The sequence below is a fragment of the Canis lupus genome, chromosome 2 (genome assembly GCF_003254725.2).
Source record: "Canis lupus dingo isolate Sandy chromosome 2, ASM325472v2, whole genome shotgun sequence".
NCBI classification, from domain to species: Eukaryota; Metazoa; Chordata; class Mammalia; order Carnivora; family Canidae; genus Canis; species Canis lupus.
In genome coordinates, this window is record NC_064244.1 from 71317749 (window position 1) to 71341861 (window position 24113).

The 24113-nt window shown below is 46.9% G+C and overlaps 1 protein-coding gene across 3 annotated transcripts in view; it reads left to right on the top strand.

Annotated features, from left to right (window-relative positions):
• The first annotated feature begins 16376 nt into the window (after positions 1–16376).
• Positions 16377–24113, top strand: part of WASF2 (WASP family member 2) — a 73064-nt gene continuing 65327 nt past the window's right edge. For 2 of the 3 annotated variants that reach the window (XM_049105721.1, XM_025448392.3), the window contains exon 1: positions 16410–16597. The gene's annotated coding sequence lies outside the window, so the exon portion shown is untranslated. Of the gene's footprint in view, positions 16598–24113 lie in introns of all 3 variants that reach the window. The other variant, XM_025448394.3, reaches the window with a different exon arrangement.

A 24113-nucleotide genomic window follows, 5' to 3' on the forward strand; every position in this document is an offset into this window, starting at 1 on the left:
CAGAGGAAAGAAGGGGCAAGATATGTGAGAAGAACTGAGAGAGGGCTAGAAGAAGTGAAGGCAGGGGGAAAGTGAAGTGTGAGAAAATCCAAGAGGAGATAGGAGTCTGACAAGCCTGGGCTTTAGAGTCTGGGTTAGGAACTGAGAGTTTATTGGGAGGGCACTAGGCAATCGGAGATGAGTTTTTAAGTTTTTCTTTCTTTCTTTCTTTCTTTCTTTTTTTAATTTTTTTTTTTTTATTTATTTATGATAGGCATGCAGTGAGAGAGAGAGGCAGAGACACAGGCAGAGGGAGAAGCAGGCTCCATGCACCGGGAGCCCGACGCGGGATTCGATCCCGGGTCTCCAGGATCGCGCCCTGGGCCAAAGGCAAGCGCCAAACCGCTGCGCCACCCAGGGATCCCAAGATAGGAGTCTGACAAGCCTGGGCTTTAGAGTCTGGGTTAGGAACTGAGAGTTTATTGGGAGGGCACTAGGCAATCGGAGATGAGTTTTTAAGTTTTTCTTTCTTTCTTTCTTTCTTTCTTTCTTTCTTTCTTTCTTTCTTTCTTTCTTCTTTCTTTCTTTCTTTCTTTCTTTCTTTCTTTCTTTCTTTCTTTCTTTCTTTCTTTCTTTCTTTCTTTCACCTTTTCTTACCTTTCTTACCTTTCTTCCTATCTCTACACCCCATATGGGGCTCAAACTCACAACCTTGAGATCGAGTTGCTTTTCCTTTTTTTTTTTTTAAGTTTTATATATCTATTCATGAGAGACACAGAGAGAAAAGTAGAGACAGAGGCAGCCCCGGTGGCCCAGTGGTTTAGCGCCGCCTTCAGCCCAGGACGTGATCCTGGAGACCTGGGATCGAGTCCCACGTTGGGCTCCCTGCATGGAGCCTGCTTCTCCCTCTGCCTGTGTCTCTGCCTCTCTCTCTCTCTCTCTCTCATGAATAAATAATAAAATCTTAAAAAAAAAAAAAAAAAAAAAGGTAGAGACATAGGCAGAGGGAGAAGCAAGCTCCCTGCAGGGAATCCAAAGTGAGACTGGATCCTAGGACCCTGGGATTATGACTTGAGCTGAAGGCAGATGCTCAACCAGTGAGCCACCCAGGTGCCCCAAGATCTCCTGCTTTTCTCCTGCTTTTCTGACTGAGCAAGCCTGGCACCCCAAGAGAAGTGTTTTTAGTTGGGGAGTGGCTGGAGCAGCAACTGAAGCAACAGTTGGGGATGATGTGACCTTAATCTGGGTTTGCAAAATCAAATGTTACCTTCTTCGATATGCCCAGGACTGCCAGGTAGGGCCTACGCAGAGCAAGGGATAAAAGGAAACTCCTCCCTTTCTCCCTGCTCAGCAACCAGACAAGGCCAGGCTTGGATTTTGCTTCCTTGCAAATCAAGATGTAGCTTTACAACTTGAAAAGTCACTTAATCCAGGTGCCAGGATGAGGCGGGGTGTGGCAGGTGGGGACTTGGGCTGTGAGGCCCTGTCCTTCGAGGCCGGCCCTGGTCTTACAGGAGCTGGAGACTGCCAGCTCCCACCCACACCCCAGCTCTTGCTATGGCCCCACCTCACCCCTGCTCAGCACCTGGATCTTCATGCATCCTCTCCCTTCTCTTCCCTTGGAGGACTAAGGAGTCTCACCGGGAAGAGCCCAGAGGTCAGGAATTACCTCCACCCCTCCCACTGCCCCCCTACACCAGTATACCCGGGACCAGGGCCCAGCAGAGTCTCACTGTCTCACCACTCAGGCCTTTCTCCTGCAAGCTGCTCACTGGGGCAGTGAAGGCCCCATTCAATTCAACCAACATTTACTGAGCACCTGCTGCATGCCAGGCAGGTACGTGAGTTAAAGGGTATTATTCCTCCTTGCCAGGGATGCTTGGGGTGATGGGGGAAAGAGAGAGCAAAACATACAAGTGCTTTATAGAGGAGCAAAGGGCAAGTGAGTGTAGAAAGGGAGACTGGCTTCACCTGCAGAACAGGATGTGAATAACCAGGAAAATTTCCTCTAAGAGGCGACATCTGAGCTGGGTCATAAAAATAAGTAAAACTGACAGTAAGAAACGCTCTCTGAGACAGTGGAAAGTGTAAGAATGATAGGGACCATTGGGAATGTCAGATACTGGACTTCACACTTTCTGTATTCATTGACCCCTTACGATGACTCAGTGAAGTAGGTATTATAATTATGCCCATTTTCGAGATGCAGTAGCGCGAAGCTTAGAGAAAGGAGAATCGATTTGCTTACAAACTCTCATAGCCATGCGTGGTAGAAGCAAGACTTGAGGCCAGGTCTCTCTGCTTCCATGCTCTTAACACTTACTACATAGAGTGGCTTGGGCAAAGGACATGTGAAGGAGAGAGGCAGGGGGTGAGGCCGGAGGGGTGGAGGCAGGGCTCCGGGGCAGGAGCCTTGGTAAGGAGTATGGGCTTTATCCAGAGAGGAATGGGGAGCCATGGAGGGTTCATTAGTGAAGGAGGGGGTAAAGAGGCATAGCACTCACATGCAGCTTTCTATATGAAGAGGCCCACTTTGTTTTTTTGTTTTTTGTTTTTTTAATTTTTATTTATTTATGATAGACACACACACACACACACACACACACACAGAGAGGCAGAGACACAGGCAGAGGGAGAAGCAGGCTCCATGCACCGGGAGCCCGACGTGGGATTCGATCCCGGGTCTCCAGGATCGCACCCTGGGCCAAAGGCAGGCGCCAAACCGCTGCGCCACCCAGGGATCCCTCTCTCTCTCTCTTAATAAATAAATAGGGCAGCCTGGGTGGCTCAGTGGTTTGGAGCCTGCCTTCGGCCCAGGGCGTGATCCTGGAAACCCGGGATCGAGTCCCACATCGGGCTCCCTGCGTGGAGCCTGAGTCTCCCTCTGCCTGTGTCTCTACCTCTCTCTCTCTGTTTCTTATGAATAAATAAATAAACTATTAAAAATAAATAAATAAAACTTAAAAAAAAAAAGCCAAGAAAGAGATGAGGGTTGAAGATGGAGAAGAGGTGGTACATGGGGGAGAAACCAAGGAGAGCTGGGGGACTGATCAGCTTTGCAGACAAAATAGAAGGTGTAGTTAAAGATGACATCGTGGAGATGCCTGGGTGGCTCAGTGGTTGAGTGTCTGCCTTCAGCTCAGGGCATGATCCTGGTCTGGGGATCGAGTCTTTTTTTTTTTTTTTTTTTTTAGATTTTATTGGGCAGCCCTGGTGGCTCAGCGGTTTAGTGCCACCTTCAGCCCAGGGCCTGATCCTGGAGATCCAGGATCAAGTCCCACATCGGGTTCCCTGCATGGAGCCTGCTTCTCCCTCTGCCTGTGTCTCTGCCTCTCTCTCTCTCATGAATAAATAAATAAAATCTTAAAAAAAAAAATAAAAATTTTATTTATTTTAGTCATGAGAGACACACAGAGAGAGAGAGAAGGCAGAGAGAGAAGCAGGCTCCATGCAGGTGCCCGACATGGGACCTGATCCTGGGTCTCCAGGATAATGCCCTGGGCTGAAGGTGGTGCTAAACTGATGAACCACCCAGGCTGCCCTGGGGATCGAGTCTTGTACTGGGTTCCCTGCAAGGAGCTTGCTTCTCCCTTTGCCTGTGTCTCTGTCTCTCATAAAAAATAAAATCTTGGGGGATCCCTGGGTGGCGCAGCGGTTTGGCGCCTGCCTTTGGCCCAGGGCGCGATCCTGGAGATCCGGGATCGAATCCCACATCAGGCTCCCAGTGCATGGAGCCTGCTTCTCCCTCTGCCTGTGTCTCTGCCTCTCTCTCTCTCACTGTGTGCCTATCATGAATAAATAAAAAAAAAATTAAAAAAAAATTATTATAAAAAAAAAAAAAAATCTTGGGGATCCCTGGGTGGCGCAGCGGTTTGGCGCCTGCCTTTGGCCCAGGGCGCGATCCTGGAGACCCGGGATCGAATCCCACATCGGGCTCTGGGTGCATGGAGCCTGCTTCTCCCTCTGACTGTGTCTCTGCCTCTCTCTCTCTCTCTGTCTATCGTAAATAAATAAAAATAAAATTAAAAAAATAAAATAAAATAAATAAAATCTTAAGGGATCCCTGGGTAGCACAGTGGTTTAGCGCCTGCCTTTGGCCCAGGGCGCGATCCTGGAGACCCGGGATTGAGTCCCACGTCGGGCTCCCGGTGCATGGAGCCTGCTTCTCCCTCTGCCTGTGTCTCTGCCTCTCTCTCTGTGTGTGACTATCATAAATAAATAAGAATTTAAAAAATAATAATAAAATAAAATCTTAAAACAAAAACAAAAGATGACATTCAGGGCTTCTGGCCCATATGTGTGCTCCAGAGGGCAGTCCAATAATTAATTGGTCTTTAACAATTTATCGGGCACCCCGTCCCCCAACTGTGGCTCAGCTCCACATGTGGTGCCTGTAAAACTCACTCCTGGAAGGCATTTTATTATTCTCCAAAATGTGGATTCATCACCCATTTGTGCATTCACTCACCCAGTATATGTGTGGTGCCCACTGTGTGCTAGATGTTCCGGGAGCTGGGAATAAGCAGGGAATAAGCTAACCATGTCTTATTAGTGGGGTAAGGGTTACAGCCTGGGCTCTGGATTTGAATCCTGCTTCTAAGACTTTGTGCTCAGTCCTGGCCCAGCCTCCAATTTGCTGTGACTTCAGGAAAGTCACTGAATCTCTCATTATCTCGGTTTGCTCATCTGTAAGATGGGGGAACTGATGGTACCTGCCACGGGGATTAAATGGGTGAGTACGCATGATGTTTCTGGTGCCAGGTAAGCATTCGGTGTCGGCTATTGCTAGAGTTCACGTTTTAGTGGGGAGACAGATCCAATTACCCAACTAATTATTTCATTATAACAGTGATAAATACCCTGAAGGAGCAGGGCAGTCTGGAGGTGAGGGAAGGGTCCCCCCACCCACCCAGAGTAAGGGATGGTCCAGCTGAGCCAAGCTGAGTGAGTGGGGCTGGCCAGGCAAAGCATGGGGAAGGGAGGGAGGGAGAGAGGGTCAGGTGAGGCAGATGGGGTCTCTGAGGAAGGCAGACCCTCAGGCTGAAGGTCTGAGGTCTGTGTTTCTGTAACTTTACCTCTCTGGAGCCTCAACACAATGCTGAGAAGTAGGTCAGTCAGATATTCTGCTCCCATTTTCTAGAAAGGGCACTAAAAGCCCAGAGAGGAACAGGGACTTAGCTGGTCAGTCACTAAGTCTCCTGGTTGATGCTTTGCCTCCACTGATCCAGGGAGCTGGAGGGGATGGGCCTGAGAAGAGGCCTTTGTCCCTGTGCCCACTGGGGTGGGAGCAGCAGGAGCTGAGGCTGCAGCTGGCCACCAGCGGCTGTGGCGGCCAGAGCTGCATTCCTTCCCCTGCCAGCAGAGCAAGTCCAGGCTCATGGCAGGGGCCCGGAACGTTCTTTTTTGTCTTAAAAAAAAAAAAAGAAAGAAAGAAAAGCACTTTAGTCAACATTAAGTCTTGACTTCAAACGACACAGCTCCCAACTGTCTCTCCTAACCCTGAGTTTCTCCAACTCCCTGGGGTAAGCCCCCAGGCAGCCAAGTTTCTGGGAAAAGGAATGAGGCCTGGACTCAGGAGTCCAAAGATGTTGTGGTAAGCCCTGGCTCAGCCTCCAACTTGCTGTGTGACCTCGGGTAGGTCAGCAGCCCTCTCTGGGCCTGAGTGTCCCCAGCCAAACAGGGAAGGGAGGGTTGGATGACATCAGGTGGGTGGGGAGTCCAGCAACCAGCTCCAGCCAGCTGCAGCAGCTTTGCTGCCCTTCAAGCCTGAGGCACTGGGGCCTCGGGGGTCCGGAAGCTGGGGACAGGCAGCCTTTCATCTCTGCTGGCCCAGGGTCGCTGCAGGTTGGCAGGCCCCACATCCCGAGATCGCGTTTCAGGCTGGAAGGGGCCTTCCTGTGACCTCAGCCGGCCAGCCCGGCCCCTGTCCCCCGCCCCCCCCACTCTCACCAGAGGGAAGCAGGCAGCATCCCGCCCAAGGTCACCGACCAGCAAGTGGCTGTCCTTCGGCCTGCCCTTCCCTCCCACCCGAGCCAGCCCCCCCGCCTGGCCTCCCACAGTAAAGCCTCAGGTCTCCTGGGCCATTAGGAATCTGCCAGGCGAGGCGTGGTCTTCTTCCTCTCTCTTGTTTCTTGGCTTGTTTTCCCGGTTCTCCAACAGGCGCCTCCTGCAAAAGCCTCCGGGTGCGTGTACAGGAACATTTTTCTTTTTTTAAAAAAAAAAAGAAAGAAAGAGAGAGAGAGAAGGAGAGAGAAATTCAGCCACAGTTTGGGTAAAAAAGCAACCGACTCCCTAATCCTTCCCCGTAACCTCTGGCTCTTCAGCCGAGTTGGCTCCAGCCGCTGGGAAGGAAGGCCCTGCTGGGCAGCGGCCTGGGCTGGTCTCCCGCCCCCTCGCCACCCGCCTCTGCTCTGCTCTCCTTCTGGGTTTGGTTTGATTGCTGGAGCCTCCAGGAGACCAGCTGCAGGGTTCAGCAGGGCTAGGAAAGTGGGGGGGGTGGGGGCTGCAGGGGTTGGCTGGGGCCTCTGCCCCTCTGCCCATTTGGCCGCCTTCTCAGAAGGTTACAAGATGAACACTTCTCACCCCTACCCCAATGCCTCTACTCCTGTTTCCTTTCCTTTCTTCTTCCATCTGAGGAGCCACTGGCCTCTTCGTGGCAGGTAGCGGGAGCCCCACCCCAGTACTTCACGGTCCGGCACGGGGCTTGGCTCTCCTGTGGGTCACGCACTCCCACACTCCACGCCTTTATCCGGCCGGAGCCCACTGGAGGGGTGGCACTCAGTGTCCCTGCCACGTCTTGCTCTGACTGCAGAGCCCTTAATTATCTGGTGCAGCCCCAGCACTCTGGTTAGTGCTTGAAACATACCTGGGGTCTCTGGAATGAATGGATTTCAACAGAAAGAGGTCTCTAGAAATATTCAGAGTGATCTTGAAAAAGAGACATTGGATCATGGTATATCCCAATTAGAACCCTTCTCCCCGGCTCCCTTAGAATCCAGTCCGATTCTCTATTGCCACCTCTTCCCACTTGCCAGCTTTCATCAAAGGATTTCCTTTTTCCCCAAAGTGCCATCTTTTCTCTTGCCTCTGGGCCTTTGCATGTGAAATTCCCTCTGCCTTCCACACCAGTCTCCACCTCTCACCTGGATGGCTCCCTCTGGACTGTCACCCTGTCAGATTACCCAATGAACAGAACAAGCATGTATTTAGGGCACCAGCAAAGCAGGGACACTCAAGTATATATACTTTTTAAAAATATCATTTTATTAAAAAAATCATTTTATTGATTTATTTATTTGAGAGAAGGCAGGCACAAGGAGGGGGAAGGCAGAGGGACAAGCATGTGGGGCTCGATCCCAGGACCCTGAGATCATGACCTGAGCTGAAGGCAGATGTTTAACTGACAGAGCCACCCAGATTCCCCAAAATATTATTTTGAAAAACTAATTTGGGGCAGCCCGGGTGGCTTGGTGGTTTAGTGCCGCCTTCAGCCCAGGGTGTGATCCTGGAGACCTGGGATCCAGTCCCATGTCGGGCTCCCTTCATGGAGCCTGCTTCTCCCTCTGCCTGTGTCTCTGCCTTTCTCTCTCTCTCTCTCTCTCTCTCTCTCTGTCACTCATGAATAAATAAATAAAATCTTAAAAAAAAAGAAAAACTAATTTGATATTTGATAATTAAAAAAAAAAAACATTTAAATAGCTATTCTTGGGCAGCCCGGGTGGCTCAGCAGTTTAGCGCCTTCAGCCCAGGGTGTGATCCTGGATACCTGGGATCGAGTCCCACGTCGGGTTCCCTGAATGGAACCTGCTTTTCTCTCTGCCTGTGTCTCTGCCTCTCTCTCTCTGCGTCACAAATAAATAAAATCTTTAAAAAATAAATAAATAAAAAATAAATAGCTACTCTTGAGAAAAATTAGAACTTCATTGGGGTTCCTTACTCTTATTTTATAGTTAGCATTGTTTTTGTGTTGAATGCATACTGGGGCTGGGGTGGCAGAGGTGACATTGTCTGGCTCTGCTCTTTGAGGCTCAGTCTAGACATCAGCCGATCCCCTCCCCCAGGAAGCCTTCACTGACCCCTTGACAGGTTTGTTTTTTTTTTTTAAGATTTTATTTATTTATTCATGAGAGACACACACACACACACACACAGAGAGAGAGAGAGAGAGAGAGAGAGAGAGAGAGGCAGAGACACAGGCAGAGGGAGAAGAAGGCTCCATGCAGGGAGCCCGATGTGGGACTTGATCCCGGGACTCCAGGATCACGCCCTGGACCGAAGGTGGCGCTAAACCACTGAGCCACCGGGGCTGCCCCCCTTGACAGGTTTAGGTCTCTTTTTGGTAGTCTCAAGGATCTCTAGAATTTTCTTTAATATGGATGTTTTTGCTTTACTTGTTGCTTTCTATGCCCTCACACCAAGTCTGTGAGCATCCTCAGGGCCCAGGTAATACCTTTCCACCTCTATACCTACAGTGTACAGTTCAGAGCCTGGCACAGAACTGCCACCAGATATGCTACTCTCTAGCCTTCATTTATTCAGTCCCCTTTGCAGGTTCTGCACTACATGTCATATTCTATGTTCTTACTTTATAACCCATCTGAGGAACTCCTACTCACCCTTCGGGACCCCATTCAAATGACCACTTTTCAGGATCCCTGGGTGGCGCAGCGGTTTGGCGCCTGCCTTTGGCCCAGGGCGCGATCCTGGGGACCTGGGATCAGGCTCCCGGTGCATGGAGCCTGCTTCTCCCTCTGCCTGTGTCTCTGCCTCTCTCTCTCTCTCAATGTGTGACTATCATAAATGAATAAAAATTAAAAAAAAAAATGACCACTTTTCTGTAAACCTGCCCAATCCCTCAGTTCTGTTAGGTTGAGCATAAGCTTTTGTGAATTCACAGCTCCTGCTCCTTTTTTTTTTTAAGATTTTATTTATTTATTCATGAGAGACAGAGAGAGAGAGAGAGAGAGAGGCAGAGACACAGGCAGAGGGAGAAGCAGGCTCCATGCAGGGAGCCTGATGTGGGACTTGATCCTGGGTCTTCAGGATCACGTCCTGGGCTGAAAGCAGGTGCTAAACCACTGAGCCACCTGGGCTCCCCCACAGCTCCAGCTCCTATTGGTGTCTCCCTCTTTTATTGTAATTTTTCTGTATGTCGGGACACTTGGGTGGCTCAGTCGGTGAAGCATCCGCTTTCTGCTCAGGTCATGATATCAGGATCCTGGGATCAAGTCCGTCCTTGGCAGCCTGCTTCTCCCTCTCCTTCAGCTACTCTCCCTGCTTATGCTCTCTCTCTCTCTCAAATAAATTTTTAAAAAATCTTTAAAAAAAATTTTATGTGTGTATCTTCTCCCTCACCCAATTGGGAGCTTCTGAAAAACCAGAGACTAGGTGGATGGATCACAGGTCCCTAGGGCCCTGCATTGGCCTGGCCAGAGGAGAGAGACATTTTTGCTTTTTAAATGAACAGACTGGAAGATGTCACAAAGGAGGGAAAATTCAGGCAAGATTTTGAATGTGGGAGAAGAATAACATGTACTCACTGAGGACACAGAGTCAGTGCAGATTAAAACAAATCACAGCAACAATACTCCTGACAAACCAGGGTACCTGGGTGGCTCAATGGTTGAGCATCTGCTTTTGGCTCAGGTCGTGATCCTGGGGTCCTGGGATCCCATCAGGCTCTTTGCAGGGAGCCTGCGTCTCGCTCTGTCTATGTCTCTGCATCTCTCTCTGTGTCTCTCTTGAATAAGTAAATAAAATCTAAAAAAAAAAAAAAAAATATTCCACGGGATGCCTGGGTGGCTCAGCGGTTGGGCGCCTGCCTTCGGCTCAGATTGTGATCCTGGGATCCGGGATTGAGTCCCGCATTGGGCTCCCTGCAATGAGCCTGCTTCTCCCTCTGCTTGTGTCTCTGCCTCTCTCTCTCTCTCTCTCTCTCTGTGTCTCTCATGAATAAATGGATGAATCTTTAAAAAAAAAAGAATACTCCCGATAAGTATTGAGTGTGGTGGGTAAGAAGGAAGAGTAAACACTGCCTTTCACTGGCTGTGTGACCTTGGATAAGGTATAACATCTTTCCGTGCCTCAGTTTACTCATCTGTCAAAAGGGGATAGTAGATAGTAGATACCTCGCCAAGAATTAAATGGGCTAATATACGTAAGGTGCTGAGAGCTGTGCCAGGCACACACAAGCACTTGTGAATTTGCTGTCACTTAATATCTCTGTTGCTGAGCACCTTGGTTATGTCAGGCATTTTCATCTGGCACCTCACTTAGTCCTACAGCAGCCTGAGAGGCAGGGTTGCTGTGTCCTTTTACCAAGAAATGAGGTGTGTGGGGGCCCAAGGTTCTTGTTAAGGCCATTCATTAGGTAAGGGACAGGATGGGATTTGAACCTAGGTCTCTCTGGCCTGCCGCCCACCCATGTTCCTTGACTGTGGCACCTGCATGCAGGAGGAGGGGGAGGAAGCGAAGATGGCACAGTGGGAAGGCAGGGAGGCTTCACTGAGCTGGGGCCTCCGGAGCAGAGCGGCAGGCGTTTTTCTAGAGCTTTCATTTCCGTCTGCCTCTTCTTAGCAGGTGAAAAACCCCACAGAGGGCCCTTCACTGAGTCCTCCCCCTTTTCCTCCCCCTCGCAGTGCTGCCTCATCCTCCCTACACTGGGAGGGGGGAGGTCAGGCATGCAGCGTGGGAGATGTAGGGGAGGGGAGTGAGGAGGTAGGGGAGCATCATTCCAGATTCTTTCCCTCCAGCACCCCCCTTTCCCCATCACAGGCGCTCCGGGAGGAGAGAGCATTCCAGGTGGAAGGAATGGCAAATGCAAAAGCTGTGGATTAAGGATGTGGAGGCGGGGAAAGCCTGCGAGCTTGGCTGGAACCGAGGTTCAGGGCCCCCTGGGATTGCTCAGTGGAGAAGAACTTGTTTGACGGGAGGGAGAGAGAGAAACAGAAAGAGAGAGAGAGAGAGAGAGAGATGCAGTGGACCCAGCAAGAGCTGAGGATGTTTAGAGGTAGGGTCGTGGCTGGAGACCATCCTGGGCTCTGAACACAGTGCTCTCCACTCTCCTCCCCTCAAATAGGGGTGGTGAAGAGGGGTCACTGTGAATCTTCATGGTGTCTGTGCTTTGTTTCTTCCCTTAGAATCCCTTAAGACCCTGGGGTTTGCCAGGTCCATACCAGGAATTGGTTCTTGGCTTCTTATGCATTCCCTCAATGTGTTTTTCTCTATAGGTCTATGAGATCAATATTATTCACTCCATTCTATAGATGAGAAAACTGAGGCTCAGCCAGGTTTTATAACCTGCTCTAGGTTATACAGGCTGTGAAAGGCAGATCTGGGACTCAAACCCAGGACTTTTTCTAGAGATGGCAATTTTGCCTGCTATACTGGTTTGGGCTGCTTTCTCCAGGATGCTTGCCATCCCCATAGCAACAAGGAGAGGCACGCCTGTGCTGACAGCACTTCATAGTTTATGCAGGCCTTATTTTTTCTGTTCCTCACAACAACCCTGTGTGTAGAGCTGCTATCATCCCCATTTCATAGATAAGGAAACTGAGGCTCAGACAGGGAGTGTGACTTGGCCAAGACCGCAGAGTCATTAAGTGGTAAAGTTGGGACTCAGACCCAGTTCTGGTGACTCTAAATGTCTTTTTGCTTTCCTTTGCAGTGGAAGAGGGTCTGTTCCCTGCTCTTATCTGCCTCGGGGGCAGGGAACACACAGGCATGGGTTACTTTTCAGAATTAGTGCGAAAGGAGCACGTTTGTTTGGCCTTCAGAATCTGGGGCTCAAAAAAAATAAAAAAAAAAATCTGGGGACCCAGCTACCGACAGCGGATAATTTCATCCCTCCAGGTGATAACTCTATCCCCTTGGGTAGGAGAGGGAGGGTTTACCCCTCAAGAGCAGTAAGCCCTCTCAGGTTCATAGGCTGGGTTCGAATTCCAGCTCTGCGGCTTGCTGACTGGGTGGCCAGTCATTTAACCTCTTCCTGCTTCCTTTATCTTATTGTAAAATGACGGTAATGACAGGACCTCACTAATAGGACTAGCAGGAGGATTTACTAGTTAATGTATGTACAGCACTCAACACATGTTTGACACATAGTAAATGCTCAGTGTTAGTGCTTATTAATATCATTATTAAAATGTTCAGCACCATCTTCTCAGAAAGGAGATTGTCTATGTCCATTGCGATAAGGAGAAACTATAGCTCCTGTTGCCAGACAACCTTCAAACAAAGCTTTGGAATCTTACCTCTTGTAGGTAGTAATGCTGAGATTGACAATAATAATTTTTATTAAATTACTAATAAAGTTACTGTTTAGAGTCCATGACAATAATACTATTAAAGTTAACATTCAACAGCTGCTTACTATGTGCCAAGCACTGTGCAAAGTGCTTTGCATTTATTATTTCATTTAACTTTCACAGTTCTGGGAGATAAAAACAATTACAATTCTGATTTTTCGGATAAGGAAACTGAGGCTCAGAGAGGTGAAGTCACTTACTCAAGGTCACACTGCTAGGATGCGATGTAGCTGTGATTTGAATCCAGGCTTCCCTGGCTTCAAAGTCTTCCAAAACAATTAAGGTCAGATGACAATTGGCCCAGTGTATAGACGCTTGCATCAGCTCTCTCCCAAACTTATCTGCTGGATCTGCTGCCTCAGGCTCACCTCCCTCCCTGCTGAGAAGACCATGCACCTTTTATGGAGTGCCATTATGGGCCAGAACGCTTCATACCCATTTCCACATTGAATCCTCACCCCCACCCCCACCTGATGCTTTATTATTATCCCTATTTCTTAGAAAAGTAGATGAGGCACAGAGAGGTGTGGCGACTGATCAAGGTCACATAGTCTGAGATGAGACACAGAGCCAGGATTCAAATCCAGGTGGGTTGGCCTCAAAGCTTGCATTCAAGGACTACCAGAAAAATACATAGACCCTTGGAAATCAGCCTCACTTTCAAAGCCAGGTTCCCTCCCCTGTAACACCTCATTTGTTTAGGCCCCTGTATGAGCTTGGCCCTCCCTCCCCATTGCCACCCAGCCCAATTGGCTTAGATGCTTTCTACACAGTTTCTCTTGGCCTGCAACATGTCTTCCTACCACCTGCTGCCTAGTTAACCCCCATTCACCAACTCACCCTAAGATATTACCTCTTGGGGGAAAAAAAAAAAAAAAAAGGTATTACCTCTTCGGGAAGCATCCTCTGGCCCCACCCATCCCAACATTCACTTTTATAAACACATTGTACTTTGCCTTCTTGTTCCTTATCACAGCTCTTAACTGTATTTTGATTCCTTTGGTCATTTGTTTTATGACTTACTTCCTCACTAAACTCTAAGCTCCATGAGGGTCTGTTTTGCCCACCATTGTAGCTGTACCACTGGCAGGCTACCTATACTGTCAGTGGTTAATTTTTTTTTTTAATTTTATTTATTTATTCACGAGAGACACAGAGAAAGAGAGAGAGGCAGAGACAGGCAGAGGGAGAAGCAGGCTCCATGCAGGAAGCCCGATGTGGGACTCAATCCAGGGTCTCCGGGATCAGGCCCTGGGCTGAAGGCATGTGCTAAACCTCTGAGTCAAAAAAAAAAAAAAAAAAAAAGGAAAAAAAAAAAGAACTCTGAGTCACCCAGGGATCCCCTAATAATTATTTTAGGTAAACCCTACACCCAACATGGGGCTTGAACTCACTCTGAAATCAAGAGTCATATGCTCTATTGACTGAGCCAGCAAGGTGCCCTGGTGCTTAATAATTTTGTATTTTTATTATTTTTAAAATATTTTATTTATTTATTTGACAGATTTTATTTGATAGAAAGAGAGACTGGGAGGACAAACAGGGGAAGTGGTAGGCAGAGGGAGAAGCAAGCCCCCTGCAGAGGAGGAAGCCCTGTGAGGGGGTTCTATTCCGGGACCCTTGGATCATGACCCGAACTGAACCCAACGCAGATACTTAACCAAGTGAGCCACTCAGGCACCCCTAACAATTTTTTATTGAATAGATGAATATATGAATGGATAGCTACTAGGTATCTACACACATGACTTTTTTTTTTTTAATTTTTATTTATTTATGATAGGCACACAGTGAGAGAGAGAGAGAGGCAGAGACACAGGCAGAGGGAGAAGCAGGCTCCATGCATCGGGAGCCCGACGTGGGATTCGATCCCGGGTCTCCAGGACCGCGCCCTGGGCCAAAGGCAGGCGCCAAACCGCTGCGCCACCCAGGGATCCCCACACATGACTTATTAATTCTACAATTAACTCATTGAATCCTCACAACTGCCCCGTTGTCCCCATTTTATTTAAAATTTTAAAATTTTAATTTTTTCAGCAGTGATGTGGATGTATATACACATATATATATGTATTAGCAGTGATGTCTGTTTTCCCTATTTATTTTAATTAATTAATTAAAAATTTAAAATATTTTATTTATTCATGAGGGACAGAGAGAGAGAGAGAGAGAGGCAGAGACACAGGCAGAGGGAGAAGCAGGCACCATGCAGGGAGCCGGACCTGGGACTCCATCCCGGGTCTCCAGGGTCATGCCCTGGGCTGAAGGCGGCGCTAAACCCCTGAACCACCCAGACTGCCCCCTATTTATTTTATTTTTTAAGGATTTTATTTATTTGAGAGAGAGAGAGAAAGAGAGAACTCATGAGTGGGAGGAGGGGCAGAGGGAGAGGGAGAAGCAGACTCATCATGACTGAGCAGGGAGCCTAGCCTGTCTTGGGGCTCAATCCCAGGACCTGGAGATCATGACCTGAGCCGACTGGGCCACCCAGGTGCCCTGTTGTCCCCATTTTAGAGAATACATAGGTGAGGCTCAGAGAGCTAGAAAATGGTGGAGCTTGGATTCAATTTCAGGTCAGGCTGACCCAAAGCCACTGACTTCTGCACAGCACCTGCTGCCTCTCAGCACTCAATGGCCACAGTCACGATTTAAATAGTCATTGGTTGTCAGACCACATGTCCCAATTTGAGCCTGGAGGTCACTGACTCAGCCAGCACTGAGGCTCTTTCAGCACCACACACTTGGTGGTCTCTGCCCTTCTAAAGTCTTAGGCTGCTCCCCTCCCACTCCCATCTTGGCTTCCTTCCTTTCCAGAGAGGGAAAAGGAATAGGAATTACAGCCAAGGCAGCCCTTCTGGGAAAAACAATCCTGCAATGAAAAGAGCCCTGTTCTGAGAGCAGAGAGACCTGGATTTAAGTCTTGGCATGGAGGCTGCCCTGCTGAGGGCCCTCAATGTGTCACTGCCTCTCTGTGTCCTTGTTTGGGATTCTGTCTGGGTTGCTGACCCACCTGTCATCCCCTACTCACGTCCTGATTCTTAGGACCCTGGAAACAGCTGCGGCCTATGGTGACCAAAGAAATGGGGACTGGCCTGGCCCCTGAAATGCTAAAGGGTTGGTGTTGGAAAGTCTTTCTCAGGGGACACCAAGCCTGGGGGGTGGGGAGTGGGGAGAAATACAGAAATGGAAGACAAAAGATACAGGCTTGACTCCTAGGGTTGTTTCAAATTCCCTGGGTGACTTAGGTTAAGTCGTGGAGTTTTCAATTTTCTCTCCTGCAAAAGGAGGGAAGTCTCCGCCTTACAAAGTAGCTGTAGAGAACTAAATGAGAGATTATCGCTAACTTGTGAGTTTGTCACATTGATATCCAGCCGCAGCCTTTTAGAATTAAAAAAAAAAAAAACAAAAAAAAACAAAAAAACCCCAAAAACCGCACATGCACCCAACTCAGGCACGTGGCCTCAACAAATATGCCAGGACAGGAGGCAGACATGACTGCTCCTATTTTGCGGAAGGACAAACTGAGACCCAGGTAAGTCCAGGAAGTTGTTTGAGGTCGCAGAATGAGGTGGCGCCCGAACCAGGGTCCTGCTCACCTCACGCTGGCCTCTCAGAACCAGCTCCCGGTCCCAAACCCCAGACCTCGCCCCGGAAGAACCGTTTAGCGGCGGGCAGGAGCCTCTGACTCACGCTCCCCACCCTCCTTTCAGTCGGGCCTGAGACCGGGGGAGAAGGGACAAAACTACCTGCAACTTGAGGGGTGTCCACAGAAAGTTCAGAGGTTTAGCCCTCTTTTTTACACCAAAAATCCTGGTTCTTTGAACTCTTCCGAGAAGAACCCATCTTTCAATACACTTTGTACGAGTTTTCCCACTTTCTTCGGTGGGATTTTCCTATCCTGAATTTAGGAGTTGATCCCGCTTCATCTCCACCCCCACTTCACTTGGTTTGCCCCCCCGCTGTTTACTCCGATTGCGGAAGTAGCTCGGGTGGAGCTCCCCAGGCGCTGCCCGGGAGTACGTCTTTTGCGTAGCTATTTAACTGGCACTCGACTCAGGCCAATGGAATGCCCGAAAGCCCCAGGAGGGTGGGGCAGGGAGCCAATCAGGGCCTTTGGCGGGGTGTGGCTGCGTCCCAGGGCGGGGAATCGCGTAATGGCGGACGCGGGCCGGGTGAGCGCGGCTGGGGGCGTAGCGCGCTGAGGGGGGTCTGGCTGTGCGGCGTCCCGGGAGGCGGCCCGCGGGAACAGACCCCGTGCGGAGAAGGGCGGCTGGTCGGCCCCTCTATCTCTGAGGGCGGCCGCGCGCGACCAGGTGAGCAACAAGTCCCCGCGGGCGGGCCCCGCCGTGAGGCGCCGGGCCCGGCCGCGCCGCCACCGCCTACCCCCTGCCCGGAGCCTCGCGGGGTCCCCGGGGAGTCGGTGGCGCGCCTCCCGCCGCTGACGGGCAGTGGCCGGGCGAGCGGTCAGCGCGGGGTGGCCTCTTACTGTACACTCCCCTCCGCAGGGGTGAGGTGTCCTGGAGATCCCCTCGGAGACTTGGAGGGGGCCCGCAAATCTGCTAGGCTTGGAAAGTGCCCTCAACCTGACCTGGCGTTGCCACTAACTCGCTGTGTGACCTTGGGCAAGTCACTTCCCTCTCTGGGCCTCAGTTTCCCTATTTGTAGAACGAAGGCTTTGCAGGCAGTTGTACATGAGTTGGATCTCTGATGTTCTCCGAGATCTCGGGCAAGTTCTTCCCCAGTTTCCATCTCTGGGCCGTGAAGGAATTGAAGTGCTCTTTGAGACCTCTGGCCTGCTAGGTCAGGAGGAGTGGTGGAGAGGACTGTGTGTACGTGTGTGCGCGTATATATGTGTACTGGATGGTTCTGCAGGGTCAGGAGGAGAGTTGGCCAGAGGGGCTCTTCCGTGAAAGCTCTGGATGGACCCCAGACTGTGATGAGGTGGACTCCCGATTGTCTTGATCCTCTAGGATCCTAGACCCTCTGAGATGGCAAAGTTTTATACACTAGTGCATCAGAAGAGAGGATAGCATCCTTGGGGCTTCTTGGGACAATGATTGAAATTTAGGCCCAAAAGAATTCTTGGTGGGTTAGGAATAGGAGGGGGAGCGTTTATGCTGCTCCTACTATGTGCCAGTGCTTATTTGGGCTTATGTTCTTACTGAATTTTTACAGCGGCTGTTGAGAACTTACACATAAGGAAACTGAGTTTCAGGGGAGTTAAGTAACTTGTCCAGGGTCACATGGTGAGGTACAGAGCTTACCAACCATAAGGTGATTTCCTTTGAGAATCACCAGACAAGGGGGAAGTCATTGTCCACTTAAAAGAAGTTTGCTTTGTCACAACTGGGGGGAGGGGTCTGGTCCCAGACACTTGAGTTGACTTATGGCATGGAGACAGGCTGGACCTTGATCTCCGGATTGCTAATTATAAGTGCATTCCTTTTCTTCGGTTTGTAAGTTAGAAAGGACCATTTCTAAATTGTAGAAGTTACTGTGAAGTGTAAAAGGTCAAAACCTCAAAGAACTCATTTTGGATGCTGACCCAAGTGACCTGTAGAAGTTCACCAACTGTTGGTGTTTAGACTTGACTCTTGGTTCAGAGTGGTGCCAGCCCAGTCAGTAGCTTTTCCTCCTCCCTAAGAAAGCTAAATTTTCTTGTGATGAGAGAAATTTTCCATTTGTTCAAATTTCTTCCGATTCTTGGAACGAAAGTTTCAGTACCCTGCCTCTGATGAAGAATAATATTCCTTCCTTTCTTTGTGTTCCTTGTTATCTGACTTCTAGATGAGTGAAGATTTTGGACCTGGAGTCAAAGACTAGTAGCTGGATACTATAAATTGTAGCCCTTAATTTTTTCAAGCCTCAGCTTTTGGTTAATCAAAATGGTAGGACGGGCAGAGTGTATTGTTCTCATGTGTCAATGATAGGGGAAGAAAATTGGAAGAGGAAGTTGCTGAGAAAGAGGGCGTTTCTTAGCAGTGGAGCCAATATGTATTTCTTTGTTTGAAATTCTAAAACCAGAAAAGCAGCAACTGAAGGAGGAAGGAAGGAAAGAACTTTGAAACTCTTCTTGCAGTTCAAATATCTTAGGAGCAATCCCTGTTGCTGTCCGTGTCTGAGGCCCCGCTTTCACAGGAAAAGTCCATTGTAATTTGTTCAAAGTTGAGGAATTGTATTCTAGAATGCAAAAATTTTAGGTATGAAACCTGAGATAAATTTCTTAAAATCAGAACATTTTACTGAGTTTGTTGTTCACCAGTGGATGATTCTTCTTTTTTTTTTAAGATTATTTATTTATTCATGAGAGACACAGAGAAAGAGAGAGAGAGACTTAGAGACACAGGCAGAGAGAGAAGCAGGCTCCATGCAGGAAGCCCGAAGTGGGACTCGATCCCGCGACTCTGGGATCACGCCCTGAGCCAAAGGCCGACGCTCAGCCTCTGAGCTACCCAGGCGTCCCTTGATTCTTTTCCTCAGTAACCAATTGCAGTCTTTTGGTCTGTCTTAACTATGATTTAAATTAGTGAATTTCAACCTAAGAAGAATTGATTTAGATACTGGGTGATGTATATCACCGTCACTTGAAAAAACGTAATGGTGCTTGAGTTTTGACATTTGTTAAAAATCTTTTTGATGCTTCATTTTACAGGATTGTGTATGTGAATAGTTGTTAAGGCATTGAATTTATTGTATGTGAAGATCTATTTTCATTTGCTTTATTAGTTATAAGACTAATAAGACTTAGTATAAGCCTGTTTAAGACTTAATCTTAGCATACCATATCAAAATACCTTGGGGCCAAAAAAAACCCCAAAAAACGAAACAGTTCTTGGGACTAGATATTTTTTGCATATAGAATTTTTGGGATTTTATTTTTTTTAATTTTTAAAAAAATTTTTGGGATTTTAGAAAAGGGATATAGTACATGTACTTTATGTTATATAACATCCCAGAGAGGTCAGGGTCAGCACCTTGTAATCAAACACATTCCCATGTGTAGTAAAATGTCAGAATGTTCACACCAACTGGTATAAATAATTACTATCATATCATTTCTTGTCAGGTTTTGCTACCAAATAAATATTTAAAAACTTGTTTTTATAGCCTTTTAGATTTTGGAATTGAAGGGTTTGTGGATAAATGGATAAAACCTACATGGATAAATAAGTGGATAAAACTTATGTGATGACAAGGACAATTACAAGGGAAAATATTGTAAACCAAACTAATTTCAAAGGCATGAGTCCTAAAAACAGTAGTACATAGAAGACACTTTTTGTGTCTTCTTTCGTGTAATTATCATATTCTAATTAATATATACCAATGTACGTTTTTCCTTAAATACCAAAATTTCCTTTTAATATCCTCATTGTTCCCTGTTACAGATCTTTGAATGACATTCTACTCCTCTTTTAAATTTTGTTTTTATTTTTTCCTATACCTCTTTTTATTTTTTTATTTTTTATTTCAAAGATTTTTTTTTTTTTTTTTGAGATTTATTTATTCATGAGAGACAGAGAGAGAGGCAGAGACATAGGCAGAGGGAGAAGCAGGCTCCATGCAGGGAGCCCGAGGGGACTCCAGGATTACACCCCGGAGCGGAAGGCAGGTGCTTAACCGCTGAGCCACCCAGCCGTCCCTATTTCCAATATTTTATTTATTTGAGACAGAGAAAGCCAAAGACAGAGGATGGGTGGAGAAGGAGGGACAGACAGGGAGGAGAAGCAGACTCCCTGCTGAGCAGGAGCCTGACTCAGTTTGGGTCCCAGTACCCTGGGATCTGGGATTATTATCTGAGCCAAAGGCAGATTTTTTTTAACTGACTGAGCCACCCGGGTGCCCCTGTTTTCTCCTTTGTTAAAACATTTATCAGATTGTCAAATCTGATATTAGATGAATTACAAAACTCTTCTCCCTGCTTGACCATGAGCTTCTTAAGAGCAGGACTGGGTTGTTCATTTTTGCTGTGACTGGTGCTCAACATTCAATAAAGGCTTATAGATGCTGATACTGCTTAAATCATGGCCTCTGTCTTCTTCATTCTTGTAGGTTTTGCTTTTCTTCTAATTCATGGTCTTTTCAGTTCAGATCAGCAAATATTTATTGTCTTCTGAGAGGTAGGTCTTTGTTAGGCCTTGGGGTAGGGTTTCTCAACCTTGACACTATTGACATTTTGGGTGGGATAATCTGTCATTGTGGAGGGCTGTCTTGTGTATTGTGGGATGTTTAGCAGCATCCCTGGTCTTTACTCACTACCCATTAGTACCCTCTTCTCACTAGTTCTGACAGCCAAAAATGTCTCTAGGTATTGTGAAATGTCTCCCAAGGGGCACAATTGTCCCCTGTATATAGAACTACTATATCAAGGGTAGAGGTGGTGGGATCATAGAGGGAAGTAAATATAGACATTCTTAGGTATACAGTCTCCTTTTATTCCTTCTTTCTAGTTATACAATCTCTTGTTTATGACTTTCAGATAAGAAAGAAAAACGAAAAAAAAAAAAAAAAAAAAGAAAGAAAAACGAGGGAAACCAGGAGGTGACCAACCTTAAAATAGCCCCATTATTTTCTTTTTCTGTTCAAATTTTATTTTATTTGGTTTAAATATATTAGAGCAGTACAAATAGATAGCTGAATTATTTGTGCAGATCTATGTAAATTTAGTTTCTACCACTGATTAATGGTGTAAAGAACTACTAGACTACTACTACCTTGCATAAAAGATTTTCTTGGAAGAGCTCATAGATGAAAAGAACACCTAAAGAAAAGTCAGCATTGGTTTTGTAGAAAACTTGCCATGACTTGTCAGGATTCTTCTTTGATAATTTTTGAGTTTTATGGCTAAGTTACATCTTTTGATGTTCCTGCATAGATACTTTATAACTCTAAAAAAATTATGTTTAGCTAATGGGCATGTTTTTCTAAGCTCAGTATGTTTTATGATGGGTAGATTGGTCAAGGCAATGGTTCTTGGTCCCTTGGGGCATTCATAAAGTGATTACAAGTTAGTAGTAACATTTGGGGCCTTCATTCTCCTTTGACCAATCCTCCACAATATAACATTATAATCATTCATGTTTTAGTCACCACTAAAGTGATGTTGAATGAATTTTTTCCTGTTCCATTTGAAGTTATGAATGGTACTCTGGAGAATTCAAATGTATAGTTATGAATGGTATCTCAGAATAGTTACCATTTATGCAAATGAAACACACTTCTTAACTTAGAAACCAAACAGAATTGAATTAGAAAAGAGAAGAATAGAAACAAGAATTGTTGAATGCTTGCAGAGGAAATAATGTTCAGATATAGAAATATCAGAAAAATTTGCTCTTCATGATTTCTACACACTAATAAAGAAAAATAGTTTGAGATTGATGGGAGAGGCTATTAAACTTTGCCTATAATATTTTTCAAGCTGTTTTTCTTTTCTGGTAAAATATGGGAGTCTGAGGCATACTCTCTTAGTTGTAAGATTAATTCCAGTTGAACAGAAGTAAGTTTCTTATTTTTAGACTGTAGAAGCCCTTTTAAAAAGAAGCAGTGGTTCAGCTTAGTTCCAATTTCAATGACTATGTGTATATATGCACACATACATATATACATACACGTGGGGTCATATATATACACAAATACATGATGTGGCTTATGGTATATTTAAACTTTGTGATATTTAAACTTTGTAATTGACATAGTAATATAATAAAAACAATTCTTTTACTCTCAAGTATTCAAAAGTGAGCCTTTTTCCCCCTGATTATGCCATTGTTGTAGCAAGTACTAACAAGCAATCTAAAAAGCTTTCTCTTAAAAAAAAAAATAAAAAGCTTTCTCTTTTTAAAAAAGACTTTATTGGGCGGCCCAGGTGGCTCAGCGGTTTAGCGCCGCCTTTGACCCAGGGCGTAGTCCTGGAGACCCAGGGTTGAGTCCCACTTCGGGCTCCCTGCGTGGAGCCTGCTTCTCCCTCTGCCTGTGTCTCTGCCTCTCTCTCTCTCTCTCTCATGAATAAATAAATAAAATCTTAAAAAAAATAAGGACTTTATTTATTTATTCATGAGACACAGAGAGAGGCAGAGACATAGGCAGAGGGAGAAGCAGGCTCCATGCAGGGAGCCCCATGTGGGACTCAGTCCCGGAACTCCAGGATCACACCCTGAGCGGAAGGCAGACGCTCAACCACTGAGCCACCCAGGCGTCCCTGAAAGCTTTCTCTTAAATCATATCTTGTGAAATTGTTGTTTAACTGTGTAGAAGGAGGTCTTAGGTCATGCCCATTGATGTTCCTTTCCGTTCACAATTGAGAACTCTAATTTCCCTTTGTAGAATATTGATAGTCTTTAAAGAATAGTATTCCTGGGGATCCTTGGGTGGCTCAGCGGTTTAAAGCCTGCATTTGGCCCGGGGCGTGATCTTCTTTCGTCATAACAGGGCTATTGCAATACTGTTGACTATATTCCCAATGTTGTACCTTTCATCCCTGTGACTTATTCATTCCGTAACTACAAGCCTTTACCTCTCACTCCCCTTCAACCATTTTGCCCATCCTCCCAGCCTCTGACCTTTATTTTTTTTTTTTTTTAATTTTATTTATTTATTCATGAGAGACAGAGAGAGAGAGAGGCAGAGACACAGACAGAGGGAGAAGCAGGCTCCACGCAGGGAGCCCAATATGATCCTCATCTGTGATCCCCATCCACGAGTCAGGGATCACACCCTGAGCCGAAGACAGACGCTCAACCGCTGAGCTACCCAGGTGTTTTTTTTGTTTTGTTTTGTTTTAAGGATTTTATTTATTTATTCATGAGAGTCACAGAGAGAGAGAGGCAGAGACACAGGCCCAGGGAGAAGCAGGCTCCCTACAGGGAGCCCAACGTGGGACTCTATTCTGGGTCCCCAGGATCACGGCCTGGGCTGAAGGCAGCACTAAATTGCTGAGCTATCCAGGCGTCCCCTTATTTTTAATTTTTTAAAAAAGATTTTATTTGGGGCGCCTGGGAGCCTCAGTGGTTGAGTGTCTGCCTTCAGACTCAGGTCATGATCCTGAGGTCCTGGGATCTAGTCCCACATGGGGCTCCTTGTAGGGAGTCTGCTTCGCCCTCTGCCTGTGTTTCTTTCTTTCTGGGTCTCTCATGAATAAATAAATAAGATCTTTTTAAATTTTTTTTTTTAGATTTTATTTATTTTAGAGAGTGAGTATGGGGAGGAGCAGAGGGAGAGGGATAAGTGGACTCTGCACTGAGCATAGAACCCAAGGAGGAGCTTGATCACAGGATGCTGAGATCATGACCTGGGTTGGAGTCCAGTCAGACTGGCTGGGATTCCTGGGTGGCTCAGCCGTTTAGTGCCTGCCTTCAGCCCAGGGCATGATCTTGGAGACCCAGATCAAGTCCCACATCAGGCTCCCTGCATGGAGCCTGCTTCTCCTTCTGCCTATGTCTCTGACTCCCTCTCTGTCTCTCATGAATCAATCAATCAGTCTTAAAAGAAAAAAAAAAAAAAAAAAAAGGATCCCTGGGTGGCGCAGCGGTTTAGCGCCTGTCTTTGGCCCAGGGCGCGATCCTAGAGACCCGGGATCGAATCCCATGTCGGGCTCCCGGTGCATGGAGCCTGCTTCTCCCTCTGCCTGTGTCTCTGCCTCTCTCTCTCTCTCTGTGACTATCATAAATAAATTAAAAAAAAAAAAAAAAAAAAAAAGAGAGAGAGGGACTGGTAACCGACTAAGCCACCCAGGGGTCCCTACCCTTTATTTATTTGTTTATTTGCTTATTTATTTATTTAAATATTTCATTTATTAGAGACACAGGCAGAGGGAGAAGCAGGCTTCAT